This window comes from Arvicanthis niloticus, chromosome 30, assembly GCF_011762505.2.
Source record: "Arvicanthis niloticus isolate mArvNil1 chromosome 30, mArvNil1.pat.X, whole genome shotgun sequence".
NCBI lineage: Eukaryota > Metazoa > Chordata > Mammalia > Rodentia > Muridae > Arvicanthis > Arvicanthis niloticus.
In genome coordinates, this window is record NC_133438.1 from 23,385,655 (window position 1) to 23,405,290 (window position 19,636).

The 19,636-nt window shown below is 44.4% G+C and overlaps 1 pseudogene; it reads left to right on the plus strand.

Moving 5' to 3' along the window:
• The first annotated feature begins 2,785 nt into the window (after positions 1-2,785).
• Positions 2,786-3,568, plus strand: LOC143440721 (large ribosomal subunit protein eL8 pseudogene; annotated as a pseudogene).
• The last annotated feature ends 16,068 nt before the right edge of the window (positions 3,569-19,636 follow it).

A 19,636-nucleotide genomic window follows, 5' to 3' on the forward strand; every position in this document is an offset into this window, starting at 1 on the left:
AACTGAAGTTCTAACGCCTTGTACCACAACATATAGGACCTTATTAGTTAATGGAGTGGTTTCATATATAATTAACATCACGATGACTTTTTATCTGACAGGGCAGGAGACAGGTACATAGGCAGGAGTGCTGGAGTTCTGTTATCACAAGTCGAAGAGTTTCCTCAGAGACCAGAGGGAACCTGGCCCACCATATTTGGATTTCAGAAGCCTAGCCTCCAGATCTGTGAGAACACATTTGTTTCCATAAACCACTCAGTCTGTGGTACATTTTTATTACTTCTTAGGCAGAACTCAAAGCTGTGGCACAGCCAGGGCCTGGTAAAGAAATCCCTGTAATCAGTATGTATCAGTCAATAAAGGTGTGTGCTCTGACACAGGGCCTATGCTTGACAAGGACATTGGTGGCCCTGAGAAAACAGGTGGTAACTTTCTATATGTAAACAATGAGGAGAGGAAGCAGGGAGTATGTAGGGTTGTGAAACCTCAAGGAATTGACTGGAGATCACATACTCTTATTCATCAAGTAATTTTTGAGTACGCTTTGAAGCAAACACTATCCCCTCTCTGAGTCAGTTACCTGCTGTGGTAGATCTCCTGAGATGGACCCATTTCCTTAGGGTGTGAAAAAGAAGGCCTTCTCTTACATGGGGTTGTGGGGAAAGGGGCTCTCCAATGCTATATGGAAGTGAGCCAAGGAAATTATTGCCACCTACAGAACTTAAGTTGGATTTTGTTTTGCCTCAGTTTCTAAAAGTAAAGGCATCAATGTTAATTATAGTGTCTGTTGTTACTTTGGGGATGGGGGGGGGACTTGTTGGTTTTGTTTTGTTTTTTGAGACAGAGTGAGACAGGGTTTCTCTGTATAACAGAACCCTAGCTGTCCTGGACTCTCTTTGTAGACCAGGCTGGCCTCAAACTCACAGAGATCCACCTGCTTCTGCCTTCCGAGTTCTGGAATCAAATGCATGGCATGTCTGTGCTGGTATTATTATTATTATTATTGTTATTATTATTATTATTATTATTATTATTATTATTATTATTATTATTATTTGTTCCTGATTCAGCACTAACTATATTGTCACAATCAAGAAGCATTTTATTTGATTAAATTACATTGTTTTCAATTATCATAGGTTAAGGGTTGTCGGAAAGCATCGGTGAAGTCCTGTGTGCATTTGTCGCTGCTCCCGTTTGTTTGTGTCAGTCGGTGACTGAGTCACACGTTGCTTAGGCTAGCCTGGAACTCCCAGCATAGCAGAGGATGACCTTGAACTCCTGACTCTCCTGCTTTCCTTCCCAAGTGCTGTGATCATAGGTGCAGGACATCATTCCCAGCTTCTCTGTGGCCATTAAAGAAAGATGTACTATCTGGACCCTTCCCCCAAGATTCATCGTTTCCTGGCTTCAGACAAAAGGAAAGCAGGCTAGCTTCCATAGGCCCCAACTGCATCACAAACAGGGTTGATGTTCCAGTAATTAACTGTTCTTCTCAAGCCTTTGCTATACATTGACCTCGTCCAGAGAGAATTAAAAACTACTGATGCTTGACTCTTCACCCACCCATTCTGATTTAATTAAGTTGGAGTGAGGCTTGGGCATTGGAATTTCTAAAAGATGAATTTTTTAAAAGCTCTCCAGTTGATTCTTGTGCTCAGCAGCATTCAGGAGCTGCTGTTCTATGCTTGGGAACTCATTAACTAGTTACGGCTGACAAGATCAGAACCTGGCTTTAGAGAAATTAAACTGACAGTGTTATGTAAAGTAGATGGAAGCCAAAATCCGGCCCAGTGAGAAGTCATGTGAGAAACAACACAGTAGAATAGAGGATGAGGAAGGCTTGGGGAAGGGAGAGAGGCACTATTGTAAATTCAGCAAGGAGCAGACTCTGAAGGGACAACCTTGGTCACCAGTGACCTGGAGGATTAAGCAACATTAAAATGCATCTAAAAGGTGTCCTATCTTTCTATCGGATGATGCAATAATGGGCCTCTTTAAAATAATTTTATTCTTCCACACCAGGTCGCAGCTGACAACCTGCAGTGGCCATGCTGAGCTGACCCAGTACAGCAAGGAAAGATCCTGCTGTGGAGCTGAGCAGGCTCTGGCTCGTGTCAGCCAGGAGCGCTGGTGGGTTATGGGAGGGATGTGGGAGAGCGTGGCTGCAGTGGACAGAGAACAGGACATTACAGGATAGGGTCAGCCCTCAGCTTGCAGGTCAGCCTACAACAGACAATGAGCTGTTGTCGGTTAATTGCTGCTGGGGAAGGAAGAGGAATTTTTCCTTGAGTGTGTTCCCCACCTTCCGCATGCTGCGAGCCCTAAGGGAAGGGGAGCTGGATATTAAGGTAGACATGATCACAATGTAGTGTGTAAGTATACATGTGTGCAATGCTCAAAGAATAAATAAGGCACTAATTAAAATTAACAGCTTCTGGGCTGCAGAGGCAGCTTGGAGATTAAGAACACTGGCTGCTCTCCCAAAGGTCCTAAGTTCAGTTTCCAGCAATGACATGGTTGGTAATAACCATCGATAATGAGATCCCGTGCCCTCTTCTGGTGTGTAGTCAGAATACTGTATACATAATAAAACGAATAACTTCTTTTTTCAATTAGTTAGCAGATTCTAAAATGAACTAAGATTATTAAAGATTGAGAAAAATCCTAGGAAAAGCAATTCCTTCTGCGCATCATCCTCTTCCTGACTGGATGCTAGAAAACATTCTCCTGAGACTCCTTTTTCCCCCTTAGAAAGGCAGTGCGTCTCCTCCAGCCAAGCAAGATGCCCAAAGGAAAGAAGGCCGGGGGAAGAAGGTGGGCCCGGCCCCCGCGGTCCAAAAAGGTGGTCAATCTATTGTTCAAGAAAAGGCCCAAGAACTTCAGCACTGGGCAGGACATCCAGCCCAAAAGAGATCTAACGCGCTTCGTTAAGTGGCCCCGATACATCAGGCTGCAACGGCAAAGAGCCATCCTCTATAAGCGGCTCAAAGTACCTCCTGCCATTAACCAGTTCACCCAGGCCCTGGACAGGCAAACAGCTACTCAGCTGCTTAAGCTTGCCCACAAGTACAGGCCAGAGACAAAGCAAGAGAAGAAGCAAAGGCTACTGGCCCGTGCTGAGAAGAAGGCTGCTGGCAAAGGGGACATCCCAACTAAGAGACCACCTGTCCTCCGAGCAGGAGTCAATACAGTCACCACCTTGGTGGGGAACAAGAAGGCTCAGCTGGTGGTGACAGCCCATGATGTAGACCCCATTGAGCTGGTGGTTTTCCTGCCTGCCCTGTGTCGAAAGATGGGGGCGCCTTACTGCATCATCAAGGGAAAGGCCAGGCTGGGGCGCCTGGTCCACAGGAAGACATTCACCACTGATGCCTTCACACAGGTTAACTTGGAAGACAAGGGTGCTCTGGCTAAACTCATGGAAGCGATTAGGACCAATTATAATGACAGATATGACGAGATCCACCGCCACTGGGGAGACAACGTCCTGGGTCCTAAGTCTGTGGCTCGCATTGCCAAGCTGGAAAAAGCAAAGACTAAAGAACTCGCCAGTAAGCTGGGTTAAAAATGTACACTTGAGTTTTCTGCACATAAATATAATTATAAAATTATCTTCCATCTTAAAAAAAAAAGGCAGTGCGTATACAGGCAACAGGAACTGAATCCCCCCCCTCCCCCCCTTCCCCCCCTTCCCCCCCCCCCCCCCCGCCTCGGGGGAGGTCACGAAGGTGAGGTTGAGCCTTGAAGGACTAAGAAGAGGCTGTGATCGGGGTGCATTATATGAAACGCCCAAATACTAAAAATATTATGTTGGAAAAAAATGACTTAAGACGGGAGAAAGGAAGGGTACAGACTTGTAAGACCTGCAATCCCAGGACTCTGAAGGGAGAGGTGAGGAGTTCAAGACCAGTTGGGGATACAAGGAGTTTTATTCTAGAAAAAGGGTTGGGGAGGGAAAGAGAGGGGAAGAAGGAGGAGGGAGAAAGAGACACATATACACACAAACAGACAGACAGACAGACAGATGGACAGATAGATGGAGAGATGATAATGGGATTGACTTGCATGTGAAATGTGTCTAGTGTATTTACTCTGTTTTTTAAATTAATTTTTATTCTTTGAGAATTTTATACATGCATACAATGTGTTTCAATTACATTCTCTTCTCCTCTAGCTTCTTCCAGGTCCCTCCCCATGAGCCCCTCCCAATTCCATGTCCTCTTTGTCTATAACTCACAGATCTAATTTGTTCTGCCCATGTACCTATGGGTGAGGGGAATCCTCCACTGGACGGTGGTCAACCTACCAGAGACCAAACTCATAAAGAAAACTGACTGTCCCCTAGAAGCCATGGTTGAGGCCCAGAAGAAGATTTGACTTTTCTTGGACACTGAGGTTTTATTTGTGAAGGTCACCAGATATGAGGAAGATTCTCTGTCTCCACCTTTAAAAGCAAAGGGGCTGACGTGACAAAACGGCATTGAAATGCCACATGTGGCCCTGATTGACAACCATCAACCAAACAGGAACCACAGGGGTTTTATTTAAGTGATTTGTTTTCTAAGCAGGGTCTCAGGAGGTCCTGCCTGGTCTTGAAACCATTACATAGTCAAGGATGACCTGCACTCTTGGTTCTGCCCAGCTGCTAGGAAATTTTGAAAATTTTTAACTCTTTCAGTACTCACAATTTTATTTCAAGTTGTTCTTTTTACCACTTCCAAACACCCCTTCCTCAGGACTCACAACCAAGTCAAGACTGGTCCTTGGCAGTTTTGTGTGTCAATTTGGCACAGAATCATCAGAGAAGAAAGTTAAGAAAATGCCTCCATGAGATCCAGGCATTTTCTCAATTAGTGATCAACAGAGGAGGGCCCAATCTATTGTGGATAATGCCATTCCTGGGGTGGTGGTCCTGGGTTCTATAAAAAACCAGGCTGAGCAAGCCATGGGAAGCAAGCCAGTCAGTAGTACCTCCATGGCCTCTGCATCAGTTTCTGCCTCCAGGTTCCTGCCAAGCGTGAGTTCCTGTCCTGAATTTCTTCAATAATGAGCAGCAATGTGGAAGTGTAAGCCAAACAAACACTTTCTTCCCCAACTTGCTTTTTGATCATGGTGTTTTGGTCAAAGCAATAGAAATCCTGACTAAGACAACCTTTATACCACAACTTGCGTATTTTCAAAATATGAAGATTCCTATAATTGAACCATTTTGGGGACATTTTTGTCCTGTGGTTAATGCTTGGATTGTCTCAGAAGGTTTCAAATTTGATGTCTCAGACTCAATAATAAGTAATCTTCATGCTAAAGGCTCCTTATTACAGTGAATACTGAGGAAAAAGTATGTTCTGGTGGGATACAGATAGGCCAGAGAAGGCTGATCTGAGGAGACCATGAAAGGGTCAATCTACAACACAGTGAGCTACAGAGATGTATGCAGAGTGTTTACACCAGGAGAACCTGCTCAAGTGTCAGGGTCAGTGGCTTCAGTGGGACACTGACCATGGAAATATACTCTGCAACCCAACCATGAAAACACCCTATTAAACTTGATGCTTATACAGAGTAACCTGAGAGCCTGGCATGGTGCCGTCCACTACTTTAGGTATAAACAGCAAAATCACCCATCCCTAGTGTGAAGAGCATGCTGGAGACACAGGCTGGGGACTGGCCAGAGGTCAGTCAAGGTTTCAGGTGTTCTGGAGGCAGGCAAAGTGTAAGCAACCAGGTCATTGTTAAAAATTCGATTATAATTCGAGTGTGCACTTTGTATGCATTAATTAATATAGAGAGCATACTTCATATACCTAACCTATAGAATCTAATGAGGATCTGTGATATACATATTACAATGCCAGAAATCACTGGATTTTTTTTGTTTGTGTTTTGGTTTGGTTTTTTTTTCCCCATGCAGCAAAAATATCTAAATCATTTTTTTGCCAAATATTATCAACACAACAGAAGCAGAGATAACAAAGTAACCAAAGAACAGTGCCGTCCATAGGACAGAAATTTCAAGGGATTCCTAAGAAATTGGTGTCAGATGGGCATATATTGGCACAATGAAGGGAACCTGCAAACCAAAATAGACAGGGATAAAAGAAACAAAATAGGCAGAGGACAGTGTGTTCTTGGTAGTGTCTGGGGGATCCCACCACTATAGCCTCAGAAGTAGCTTTAGATGCAGCCACAAGCTGGGAAAGGATCAGGCCAGATGGTATCCCTGCTCTGCTCTGCTGACTCCAAGACACCGAGCTAACACCGAGTGGTCCCGCCATGTTCAAAGGTAGAACTCTCACCCACAACTTGAAGCAACATGTCCAGGAGGGCCCCACTTCTCACTAGCCTACAGCAACTCCCCAAGTCACAAGCTGCTAGCCAGGGCACACTGAAAGCATTTCCCATTTCCACAGAGCTTCCAAGATGCATGCGTTGGTGAAAGACTCTTTGGCATGATCTGAACAGATACTTTTTACACCTCTCTCTCTCTCTCTCTCTCTCTCTCTCTCTCTCTCTCTCTCTCTCTCTGTATTGAGAACAGAGGTCAACTTTGAGTGTCAATCATTTTTCAGGTCTGTCCACCTTATTATTTGAGACAGTCTCTCATTAGGACCCAGGGTTCATTGATATGTCTTGACTGACTGGCTGGAGAGCCCAGATGGCTTTCTCTACATCCTCAGTGCTGCAAGTATAAGCCTACACTAGCACTTGGCTATTCACATGGGTGACATGGGTGCTGGGCATCAAACTCACCCCAGGTCCCCATTTAATGGCTGAGCTGTCTTCCCAACCTCTGCTTGCTTTGTCTTTATTTTCGTAACTCAAAACAGAAGCTTCCAATCAAGAGTGTGTGCTTCTTCAATGTGGAAGTCTAGAGATACAGAGAAAGGCACACAGGTAACATCTAATGTAACCACGGACCCAGTGGGAACAGAACAAGCATGCTCTTCCTGAGATCTGAGAGTAGAAACTATCTATTTCCAGTTTTCATGGCAACTGTGAGAGCTGCTTCCTACTCATGGTGGCATCAGAATGATGGTCTCGCTGGCTGCCCACATGAGATCGCTCTACACCCACTACACTGACCAACCACCCCCTGGACCAACTCCACCAACTGCCAACGACTGCCCTGAGGCTGCCCTTTTTCCTGCCCACCAAGTCACTGAGGATGGAAAACACCAGACAGCCTTAATATTTAAAAATCAGCCAGATAACAGCCGCTGGGAATGCAATTTATTGTCTTAAACTCATCATCTATCCTATATCAGAATTCGTCCAGTGGAGGAGGCTGCCACTGGTTCTAGTTGGCCCTAGACCTTGCATGGTTCTGTGCTCCTCTCCCCAAACCTAGCTAAAAATCCCTCTTTCCATCTCATTTCCTCCTCTCCCTCCCGGGACCCCCCCCCCAAAAAAAATCCCACCCCTTTATTTTCACCCAGTGATTGGCTTCTGCCGTCTTTATTGACATAATCAAAAAACAATTAGGGAACGAGATTTCAGTATCAGCCCCTCCCCCTACATTTCTCCAGCCCCTACAATTAATCATTTTGGCTGGATGTAGTTCATTTGCCTGCCACGGGTAAGGGCTGGTGATCCGTAACGCGTAGCCGTGTGCACAGGCGCGCGCGCGCGCGCGCGCGCGCGCGCGCGCACACACACACACACACACACACACACACACACACACACACACACACACACTTTTAATCCTTAAAATGAATCTCATTCACATTACATAGTTTGCTTAGAAACTGGGCAGGAGTGTTTGTCCTTTTGTTATTTGGGACAGAAATCCAAGGCACATAACTGATCCCAGTTTTAAAAATTCTTGTCCTAGGGCTCCAATTGAAGACCCCCATACTCGGGAGACCCTTCCTCAAGCCTCCAGATTTCGACCACCCAAAAATCACAAGAAACCATACCTGGATGCAATCAGCAGAGGTTTATTAGGGGGGGAGCCGGCGGTCAAAAAACGACAAGCTCTTTAGCTCCAAGAGCAGGGTTTTTGGCCCCGTGTGGTGGGATAAAGGGTCTTTTATAGCATGGGGTGGGGGGAGAAAGGCATTTTCGTGCGCTTACACATGATTGGTTGTTTTACAAATTTTGAACATAGCACTGGGAAGACCAAGGGAGGGGTAACCAAGAACAGTGGAACATTTCAGAGAATCTAGCCGAAATGATCTAGAGTCATGTGAGATCACTCTGCACACTCATTCTTCTCAAAAATGTGGTTTTCACCATGCTATTGTGTCCTATTCTGCCATTTCAGATTACTATCTTTACTTTTTCCGGCTATAGGGCTATGGCCCCACCTAGGTGGTAGCATCTTTATCTGTAGTCAGGAATGCCTTCCTGCCTCGGGCGAGGCTTGGGGAATATAATCCAGCAAGTGTCCTTCACTTGGAATGTGAAGGCCTGAAATCTTATTTTCAGTTCCGAGTTCTGTAAGGCGGAAAAATCTACACATATTTCATAAAATGGCCTTTATAATTTTTCACTCTACACAATGAGACCTTGGCACTTATCTACCAGGAGATCACGTGCTCTTACTAGATTAGTAAATCCTGCTGCTAGACTACTGTAAGTTTAGGGAATCACACTTGAGTTGGGGTTGGAAGGACACGAGATGCAAGTCCCTTGTGGAGAGAATACCAGGTGGGAACAACAGGAGAGGAGCGACTGGAAGGCTTCTGAAATGCTCAGGGGGGCAAAAGGCTAAGGAAGCCAAGCCCGGAAGAAAGAGCCCTGCTCACAGCTGATGACGGACAGAAAGGTCGAGACAGGTCATGATCTGGCTTAGTTTTCTAACGGATCAATCGGAAGACATTTCCATGGTTCCAAAAGAGACATGGAGGAAGAGAGTGGGGCAGCAGGGGTTGGGGGTGGGGTGGGGAACCGGGCAATGGAGGAAATAGGGGAATGGGGCTGGGGGTGTTAAAAGGTCCCAGGAGAGTGGCCCGGAAGGAAGGATAAAAGGTCCCTTTGAACGACAGATGATTAGTTGTCTATGAGGCTGGATTAGAGATGTGAGGCAAAAACAGATATGGACCTTGTCTCCTAGTTTGACCCTGGATGAAAGGTGACATCAGATATTAAGGACCAGCATGGTGAAATGGGACGTCTGCCCATCCCTGCCAGGAAGAAGACAAGGGCAGTGGGATTGGGGAAGGCAGGCTGTGTGGGGTGGACACACAGATGTGTGGGGGGTACAGACTGCAGCTTCACACGTGCTGAGGGAGCCCTCTACAATTAACATAGAAAAAAAAAAATGTTGGCAAGAAAAGTGATTGCACTGATCCAGTAAGAGGGAGGGATTCAGACAAGAAGATAATGCAGAAATTAAATTGACCAGAGAACTGGATCTGGGTGGGATTAAGGCAGAAACATCTGGTGATAGTTCTGTCAAGTCTCCAGGGAAGGAACATGGGTCACTATTTGAACTTCTCCATGTGTTGTGATTTACACAGTGTGCAGAGACTGGAATGCAGACAACAGGAACCACCGCCCCCACTTCCAGAGAGGTCTCTGAGACCTTGTGGAAGGACCCTCCTTTACTCCTGGACTGGTTGTTTTGCATTTCGTTTGTTGTCCTCTTCAGGCTGAGTCTCTGGAGTGCAGGCTGCTCTCCAATTTGCATGGATTCTTCTGCCTCAGAATCTGGAACACCTTAGATTACATATGAGAGCTGCCAGACAGCCCTGCGGGTTTTGGGGGCCATTTGCTACCTACTGAGGTAATCAATGAAGTCTGTCAGACACTGAGAAGATAGATAAATTTATATTGCACTGAGCAATATAATTATTTATGCTGAGTTTTCAGCATAAGCTGTGAAGTGTGGAGAGGGGGTAAGATGTTGGGTGGGAAAGACCGCAAGGCCACAGATGCTCAGCTCTCCTCAGCTCTCCTCAGCTCTCCTCGTCTGAGTTCTAGGAACTTTTCTTAGCAAGATCTATGCTGCACTTTCAGAAGCATATTCATTTTTATTTCATTATAATTACTCTTTCTTCAAATTTTTTCACCTTAATGAATCCAGCTTATTGAAAAATGTAGCCGGGCGTGGTGGCGCACACCTTTAATCCCAGCACTTGGGAGGCAGAGGCAGGTGGATTTCTGAGTTCGAGGCCAGCCTGGTCTACAGAGTGAGTTCCAGGACAGCCAGGACTACACAGAGAAACCCTGTCTCGAAAAACAAACAAACAAACAAACAAAAAAAGCAAAAATTCAAAATAAATACATTTCTTTAAAAATAAGTTGCAACACGAAATAACAATCTCATATGTGCTGAGGTCTTTGGCTATTTTTAAAGAGGTGGAAACTTTTTTAAAACCTTCAATAACAGATTAGACTTTTCATCGTGTTCGACTATGAAGTTATTTAATGAAGACAGTGAGTATCTTAGATGCCAGCAGCCCTTCTACACAATGATCAATACACTTTCAGATTTGCCTTAAGGAAATAATAATAATAGTGGTAAGGATGACAACATCACTGGCGAGCATTTGCTGTGTGTATACAATTGCCCATATTATGCAGGAGGAGACAAAGGCACAGCTAAATCGTGAGCGTCAGCGTTCTAAGTCACGGAAGCACGATGTAATATCATTCAGGAAGTAGGCGGAAAATCTCCATTCTATATAAACGAGTTTTTTTAAATCATGAAATATGGGACTAGAGCGATGGCTTCGTGGTTAAGAGCACTTGGTGTTCTTGTGGACAAGCCAAACTTGGTCCCAGCTCCCGTTTGATGAGTCTAGGAGCACGGGATCCTTTGCTTGCTTCTGACCTCTTCAGGAACCAGGCACACATGTGGTGCACATACATGCATGTAGGTAAAACACTCGTAGATACAAGTAGATTTTCTAAAAAAGTAAAAGGAGGCCATAAAGCAAACCAAAGCAGAGCTGAAAAAAAGGTTTCTGATACACTTATTCCTCCAAACTTCATTTTCTGGAACACTGTGCTGGTATATTACCACTAGATGGCGATATTGGTTCAGAAAAGCTGACCACACCTGTGCGAGGTCCTCGGAACACTGATTTACTCAAGAGATATTTTGCTTCCGATTACGTTGTTGCTCTATTAATTTATGATTTCTCTTTCATCTTAGAACATTAAAGTTAGAAATGAAGCAAAAGAAAGTTCCAGAAATCTTAAGTTCTGCATTCTGAAAGTCACTCTTTCTTAGATGCATTTTATTAGAGATACCAGGCTGTGAGGCGCCCAGCAATCAGAATATCCACACAAAATGGTACTCCAAAAGTTTTCGCTGACGTTACTAACAGCGCGAGAACAGAAATCAATTACAGGTCACTTCCAAAATTTAAAATAGCACTCAGTTTTAGTCCTAGACTCTTGGAAATTGATGAGGCATGCACGTTTCCCAAGACCAGAGAACGATAAGACGTAGGAATTGGAGGTAATTTAAACGTTTTAAAGATTATATGTTAATTATATTAGTGAATAGTAACGGGTTTCATTATGACATCTTCACGAACGTATACAACGTGGTTTGATCATATTCAGACCTCATTATCCTTCTTCCACCCTGAACTTCCTCTCCATAGCTGCTTGCCCCTACTTATTAAAGAATTTTATAACCCAACGAGTCTAATTAGGGTTAGACTACTAATTACTACTTACAGGATCATAGGTCTGAGGTTACTTCCAAGAACATGAACACTTTATATTGGGTACACCACTGAAGAGAAAGTCTCTGTCAACCATGAGCTGCCCGGACAGCCTCAGGTAGGGGTGGGGCTTCAGATAGGGGTGGGGCCTTCGGGTTAGAGTTAGGGTCCATACCCCCTCCATAGCAGGGATTTGTCTGGCCCAGTCTTGTAATAGATCTTATTTGAGTTCTCACGGTTGCTTTGAGTAATTTTAATTGTTTAAACCTTATATTGCAGCTATATTGAATTTATATAAAAACAATACAAATCAAATAAGGGAATGTAAGCAAACCCTCTTACGTCATTTACATCAATACCATTTACAGGAATTTGTTTGCTTTTTTCCTGAGGTGTTCAACTTTATATTTCACTAAAGTTATATATTTCACTAAAGGTAGCTAAAAGCCCTTTGTCGTAAACAAATATTAGTATGTGATATAAATATCAGATATTTCAATAGTCACTGCACCATAATCAAAGGACATTATCCTAGGCAGCTTTATTTAGTGGTTAAATCACAATCTGTGTGGGGTCACAGGTTGGTTGTCAATGCTTGCAAGCTCAGGTGGGGAAACGTTTCCTTTGTCTCGACAATACTTCTTATCGATTGTACCTGTCATTGGATAAATCATTCTGGGATCTCTTAAGACCTGTGTTGATGCCATCAAATGACAAGCTTGCTTGTAATTTAATTTCTAAAATAAATGGAAAGAATCCATGAATAGCTTTGGGTGTGACCAAATTCACTTAATCATTAATGTATGTGTTCATTTAATAAGTCTGTTAAACCCCTGAATACCAACAAGATAGGATTAAGAAAAAATGTTAAAAGCATACTTAAAAAAAGAAAACCCTCTTTCTGAGTTTCTTACAATACAAGTCAGATTCAAATAAACCGCAGGACACTCTCTGTGGTACTGTTCTGACCGGTGTGAGCAGTACTTACCTCTTCATCTTCACCGAGAGTTCTTGAGGTTGGTGCTAATGTAATCAAGTGAGTAGTGGCTTGGCTCAGTATCTTAGCAGCAGGGTATTTTGACCTTGGGGATGATGCGAAATTTCTTTCTCGAATGCCAAGAAATATCATTCGGATCATTAGGAGCTGCCAACAGCTATCAGACCAAAATGATTTCATCCATTAGAGAAAATTTATTGAAGAATAGCTATGTGCCCAGTGCTATGTTCCCAGCGGTGTGGTGTGCCCCCAGTAGTATATTTCCAGGGCTGTGTGTCCAGTGCTACGTCCCACTAATATAACAAAACATACTGTACTATATTGACTAAGAACTGTAGAATGAATCCCTTCTCTTGAGAAGCACACTTGGTAACACTATTTTCTCCTCCCTCAAAATCACATTTAATACAGAATCTTGATATAATTTTCCCTTTCACTAAAATCGTTCAGAAAAGAGGAATATATAAATATTCCCAGGGATGCGATTGAAGACAATAAATATTCTAGAAACAAACAGAAAATCCCTTTAACTGCAAGGGTAATTCAGTGATGAGTCCAGCCCCTGTGCGGTGAGGAGTCAGTCCAGCCCGTGCTTCACAAGAGACTGAACATCCCTAATGTGTCTCGAACCCCTGCTCCTAATCCAAAAACACAAGATGGAGTTGGAAACGGAACAAAACCGGGCTTCCTTCTCTGCTGGGGCCATGGATGAAAACACATGGTGGCCACCAGAATTTGGGGTAGCAGATGAATAGGCCAGCTCACTGAACAGGAGCAGTCCTAAAGGCAGCAACCTGGGAAAGTCATGATTCTTTGGGGTCTAGACAATTTCTCTCATCAGACTGTGAATAAACAAGAGATGAAAATTGTTTGCCGTTAACAACTGACCCATAAAGAATAGCAACAGAGTCCTAGTGACATTGTCACTGTCAGCTTTGATCTTCAAGGTCAGCAAGGGACTAGCTGACCCAGGCTGGACTCAATAAAGCAAAGTCCCCTGTGAGGCAGTATTTGTCAATAGTAACACAGTCTACTGTATATGTCAACAAAAATCACGTGAGCCAGAGCAAGGGGCTCAGGATAGTGAAGACCCAAGCAAACAAAACAGGAAGATCCCACAAGTCATCCATCAAACTCAGAACTGAGAAAACTCTTGGTGGTGGCGGTGGGACAATGTAGTGATTTATCATTGTGACATATATAGATGTCAGTGGGCATTTGGGGGAGTTGGTTCTGGCCCCCTACCCTTTTGAGACGAGGTCTCCCTCTCTCCCCTTTATGTCACTATCCTGTATCCGCCAGGATAGATGGTTCAGAGGTTCTGGGAGCTTCTGTTGTCTCCACCTCCCACTTTTGTGATGAAGAGTGCTGGAATTACAGACTCTCCTCCTGGCTCTTCCTGTGGGTTCCAGAGAACACAGTGCATCTGCACCTTCAGCCTAGCATACTTAAACTTGCACCTGCTGAGCCATCCTTCCAGCCCTCTTTGAAATTTTTACTAAGACTCTGTTGTTGTGATATATATATATTTGTTCTTTTAGTTCTTATTATGACTTGACCAACCCCCGATAATCTAGACAGAGTCCTATAGGCTTATTTAATCAGCTTTAGCACAATTGCTGGGTGATTACCCATACGCTAGACCAGTTATTTCCCAGCTGCAATCCCCCAGTTTCTTGCAGTCTGTCTGTCCTCAGGGAGCACTTCTCCTGGTCCTTCCCAGCTAATGGAGATCTCCTGCTCTCTCTGCCTTCTTTCTCCTTCTTTCTCCAGTTCTCACTTTCAACCCCCAGCTCAGTAACCAATACCCAGCCTACCTCTATTCTCCCCAGTTGTTGGCTGCGGCCACTTTTATTTAAGCACTCAGAGAAGATTGGCAAACAAAGTTTCCTGGGAATCTGCTCATCAGGACTGCAAGCAGATCCGGAGAGCCTGTATTTAGCATTTAAATACAAGGGAGCACCAGACCAACCCCCAACAGCAGCACATAGTAGCACACTTCAATCCTAGCGTTCACGAGGCGGAGGCAGTGGATCTCTGTCAGTTAGAGGCCGGCCTGGTCTACAGAGTGATTTCCAAGACTGCCAGGGAAATACAGAGAAACTTGTCTCGGAAAACAACAAACAAACAAACACCATCAGATTACACTGGCTATGTAAAATAAGAGTAGAAAATCATGAGGGAAAATGCCACAATTCACTGAATAATTAAACAGTGAAAGTAGGAAAATAACTGTGAATGAAGTAGAGACTGAAGAAGTGAAGGTAAGACCTGGCACAGGGTCCTAGAGAACGGTCTTTCACATCTGCAAGCCAGACAGTATGGCTTTGAAGCCATTCCATAAAGAAGAGATCATTTAAAGGAATATACTTCCAAGATACTGAAAGGTCCGGGACTCCCCAGAAAGGGGGTCCACTTAAGTCACAGGATAGCACGCACCCAAAGGACACACGAGAGACCGTCTTGCTGTAAAGCACATGAGGTGGTTTATTATATCAGAGCTCTGGGCCAGCCCATATCCCCATATCTCACATAGGGGATAGAGGGACTGACCTCGTGGCTCAGGGGTCTAGCGCTTATATATGGGCGGGGTGGGGAAAAAGCGAACTTTCGCGCGGGTGCACAGGATTGGTTGTTTTACTTTTTTTGAACACTTGTAGGCCGTACCATGGGGACAGGGTGTAGTTCCTCCCTTGGCCAGTCAGTTTCTAGGATGTTCTTAACAGGCCTTTGCCTTGTAACTCCCCCTCCTCTGTAACTAATTAGATGGGCCCAAACCTGCTGGCAGGTGCTTTTCTGCCCAAGGTCTAAGGCGAAAAATTTACACATATTTCATAAAACGGCCTTTATAATTTTTCACTCTACAATACAAGTGCTAGGATTCCCTAAGGAAAATTGTTTAAATAGCAATGATGATAAATGTTATTGGGGGGGAAAAAAGGTTTCAATTATGTCTGTGCATTTTAACCAAAGGCTACCAGGGATGCATTATCAGTGAACAAAGGAGGCTTTAGTCACTTGTTACAGCAAAAAAAAAAAAAAAAAAAAAAAAAAAAAAAAAAAAAAAAAAAAACCCTTGCTCTTGAAGAGCAAAGCAGGTCAGTAAGATACTGGGAAAGTCTTAAACCATCTGAGTTGGTGTCAGATTTTATGAATAGTTTGGGCAAGAGTACCTTTTCTCTGGCTTTGGTGTCCTCAGAACAACAGTCATTCCCTGCCCTCTTACATGGCGTCATAAATACCTAGTCTCCAGGGCCATTGGAACAAAACACCGCATGTTCTGTGTCTTAAACAAAAGCCAGTTATTGGCGAATAGTTCTGGAAGCTGGAGTCCGATTTTAGTTAGGGTGTCCACTGGGTTATGTTCCTTGTTTGTTTTGCTTTTTAATAAAATCCCATATATTCCAGGCTGCCCTTTAACTTCTGTACAGCCAAGGATGACCTTGAACCCCTGATCCTTCTACCTCCTGTTCCCAATTACTGGAATTACTACCAATGCCACCATGTCTGTTTTATGCAGTGCTGGGGCTCACACCCAGCGTCTCCTGCATGCTACTCCCTCTACCAACCAAGCAAGGCTTGCCCAGAAAGTGCTAGGGAAGAATCTATTGCAGGTCATTTTTGTCTCTTCTGGAAGCTCCTAGCCACATGACTCTTGTTTCATATGTGTTTGGGTGTGCAATGCTTTCTCACGATCTGTCTTATTCATAGAATGGCTTTGTCTGCTATCTCTGTCCGGTGTAGTTGGTTTTGTTCAATAAAGTGACAAATAAAGTTCAAAAAAGTGACAATGTTTAATAGTGAGTACTCACTACAAGTGCTAACAAAAGTAAGAACTAATTGATATCTTGAGTCAGCTCAGCCTCTTGCTGTCTGACTTGCTTTCCAGACTTACAGTCATCACCCACCATAATCCAGGCAAAGGACACCAAGGCATGGGAGAGCAAGTGTACTTGACAGATCGACACCCTAGCTGGAATGTTCCTTCAGAGAATGTAGTCTGTAACGTTGTGCTTGAATTATTTCAGATGTTATACTGGTTGACACAAGCCAGGGTCATCTGGGCAGAGGAAACCTAAAAATGCCTACATCAGAATTGTAAGAAATATCTGACCACCATTGAGAATAGACCACTCCAGACCATGCGGTTCTAAGGGGGAGAAGGTTTATTCAGGAGATGGGGCAAAAGTGGGGAGAGGACGGTGGAAAGAGAAGAGAGAAGAGGAGTAGAGGCCGGCCATGACCATGTGGAGAGAGAGGAAGGGGGGAGGGGACAGAGAGAGGGAGGGTGTAAGAGCGGGAGTAAGAGAGTAAGAGAGCAAGAGAGAGCAAGGGGGAGAGGAGGGGGCAAGCAGCCCCTTTTATAGTGGATCGGCCTACCTGGCGGTTGCTAGGTAACTGGGGAGGTGGAGTTTAGACGGAATGCTAACAAGAATGGCTGTGGTGGTTTGAATATGCTCAGCCCATATAGGGAGTGGTACTGTTAGGGGTGTGGCCTTGTTGAAGGATCTTTGTCACTGTGGGGTGGGCCTTGGAGGTCTCCTCCTCTGGTCAGGCTCTACCAATTGCAGAAGAGAGTTTCCTCCTGCTGTCTAGGATGCCAGTCTTCTCCTGGCTGCCTTTGGATCAAAGAGTAGAATTCTTGACTCATTCAGCACCCTGACTGTGTGGATACTGCCATGCTTCCTGCTTTGATGATAATGGACTGAACCTCTGAACCTGTCAGCCAGCCCCAGTTAACTGTTGTCTTTATGAGAGTTGCCTTGGTCATGGTGTCTGTTCACAGCAGTAGGCCCCTAACTAAGACAATGGTTGATAGTCAAGTGGGAACATTGTCTTGATTAATGATTAGTGTGGGCCCAGTGCACTGTGGGCAGTGCCATCCCTGGCAGGTGGTCTCAGGTTGCATAAGAATGAAAGCTAAGCAAACCATAAAGAGCAAATTGGTAAAGAACACTCCTCCATGGCTTCTGCTTTAATTACTGCCTTGACTTACCTCAGTAATAGACGACTGTTTTCTGGAAGAGTAAGATGAAATTAACCCTTTCCCCTCCGAGTTCCTTTCAGTCAGTGTTTGATCACAGCAACAGAAAGCAAACAGGATGCTGTCAAATGTGTGCATACAAACCTCTGCGGTGCGGTGTGAAGTGCACACAGACCTCTGCGGTGCGGTGTGAAGTGCACACAGACCTCTGCGGTGCGGTGTGAAGTGCACACAGACCTCTGCGGTGCGGTGTGAAGTTCTTTCTTCTGTTTTTTTAAAAAAAAAAAAAACGCCAACTTCACCTCGTCAATAGGGAGACAAACTAGAAAATGTACTTTCAAAATAGATGAGGTGATCAACTTTGGAGTTTTGTGGAGAGAAAAGGCTGGGTGCAGTCTATTCAGAGGCAAAACAGAGATCCAAGCTTAGCTCCGAGTGGATGGGTAGAGCTGAGATAGCTTACTGAATTCCACCTGAGGTACTGCGCGGTGAGCACAGCTGCTCTCCAGTGTTTCAGAGTGGGTGAAGGGAGATATTCTGAGCTGCGTTGATGTTAAGAAACTTTCAAATTGGTACCAAGATCCAGATTTCTCAGTGGCCAAATAACACACAAGTGTAGTTTGAACAGGGCTTGGGGGAATGAGTTTTATTTGAAAGGTAATCACACCACTATTCATTAGGCAAAATATGATCTCTTTCTTTCAATAAAGGTTGAATTTCTGGCCTTATGTATGATAAGTACGCAATGTACAGTGATCTCTCTGTCTCTCCATCCTCAAAATAAGATTTCTGACAGGAATTGTCTGTTTTGATCATGAGACATGCTGACATTTTATGAACAATGGCAAAGGTTAAAATTGAAGAAAAAGTAACTGTTTCTAGAGGAAACTACATTCATGGGGTTTGCTTGTGTATATGTGTGTGTAAAAGTGTGTGTGTGTGCATGAGTGTGAGTGTGTGTCAGTGCATGTGTGTGCATGAGTGTGAGTGTGTGTCAGTGCATGTGTGTGCATGAGTGTGTATGTGTGTGGTTCTGTGAGTGTGTGTGTGTGTTGAGAAAGATCACACTCTGTAGCCCAGGAGAGCCTGAATTCACTGTGTAGCTCAGGATCAAATTCTCTTGTTACTCCCTTGCCTCCACTGGCAGTGCTGGCATTGCAGGCGTGAGGTCCCGTGCCCAGCAATTCTTCATTCTTTGTAGGTGTAGTCATCATTTCCACAACGCGCGTCACTGGTGTGAGCTTGGCTAAAGTCAGAAATCCTTTCCAGGTGTCTTCATGGCTTTCTAACCCTTCTGCTTTACAGCTAAGAACTGGAAAACCAGGAAGTAAGATGCCGGATGACTGTGTGGTCCTGTGGGCTCCCCTTCCTCTGCCCCTCACCATGCCTCTAAGCAAGTTCTGTGAACAAGTTCTGGTTTTTTTGTGAGGTGGAGCTTCCGGTAATTCTTCAGATACTCAGCCCCTCCCCTATAAAATGGAGATACAATGAATTAATGCATGCCAGACATGCAGTATTAGATTTTTTTTTTAATTTTTTCCTCCTGTGACATGATGTGAGACAGTTTTACTACTCTTACAACAGAAGGCACACCTAGAAGTTTATTGTATCTATATCTTACTCATGTAACCACACAAAAGAAGGGTGAAGAAAGGCCTGCAGTTCTTCCCTGAACTCTCCAGAGCTGAGGACTGAACCCAGGACCCTGTTCTTGCTGGGCAAGTGCTCTATCACTGAGGTAAATCTCCATCACACTTCTTTAAAAAGCATTTTTATTTTTTATCTTATGTGCAGGAGCGTTTTGCCTGTATATTTGCATGTGCACTGGGTGTATGCAGTGCCTGTGTAGACCAGAAGAGGGCGTCAGGGCTACTAGAAGTGGAATCACAGCGGCCTCTGCAGGAGCAAGGACTCTTAAGATGCTCAGCCCTGGCTTCCATTTCTTGTTCTTTCTCTTTCTGCCTTTTCCCCGTGGACCTGGCTGTCCTATGCTGTTTCCCTTCAGGTCTGAGCCTCTCAACTTTCAGT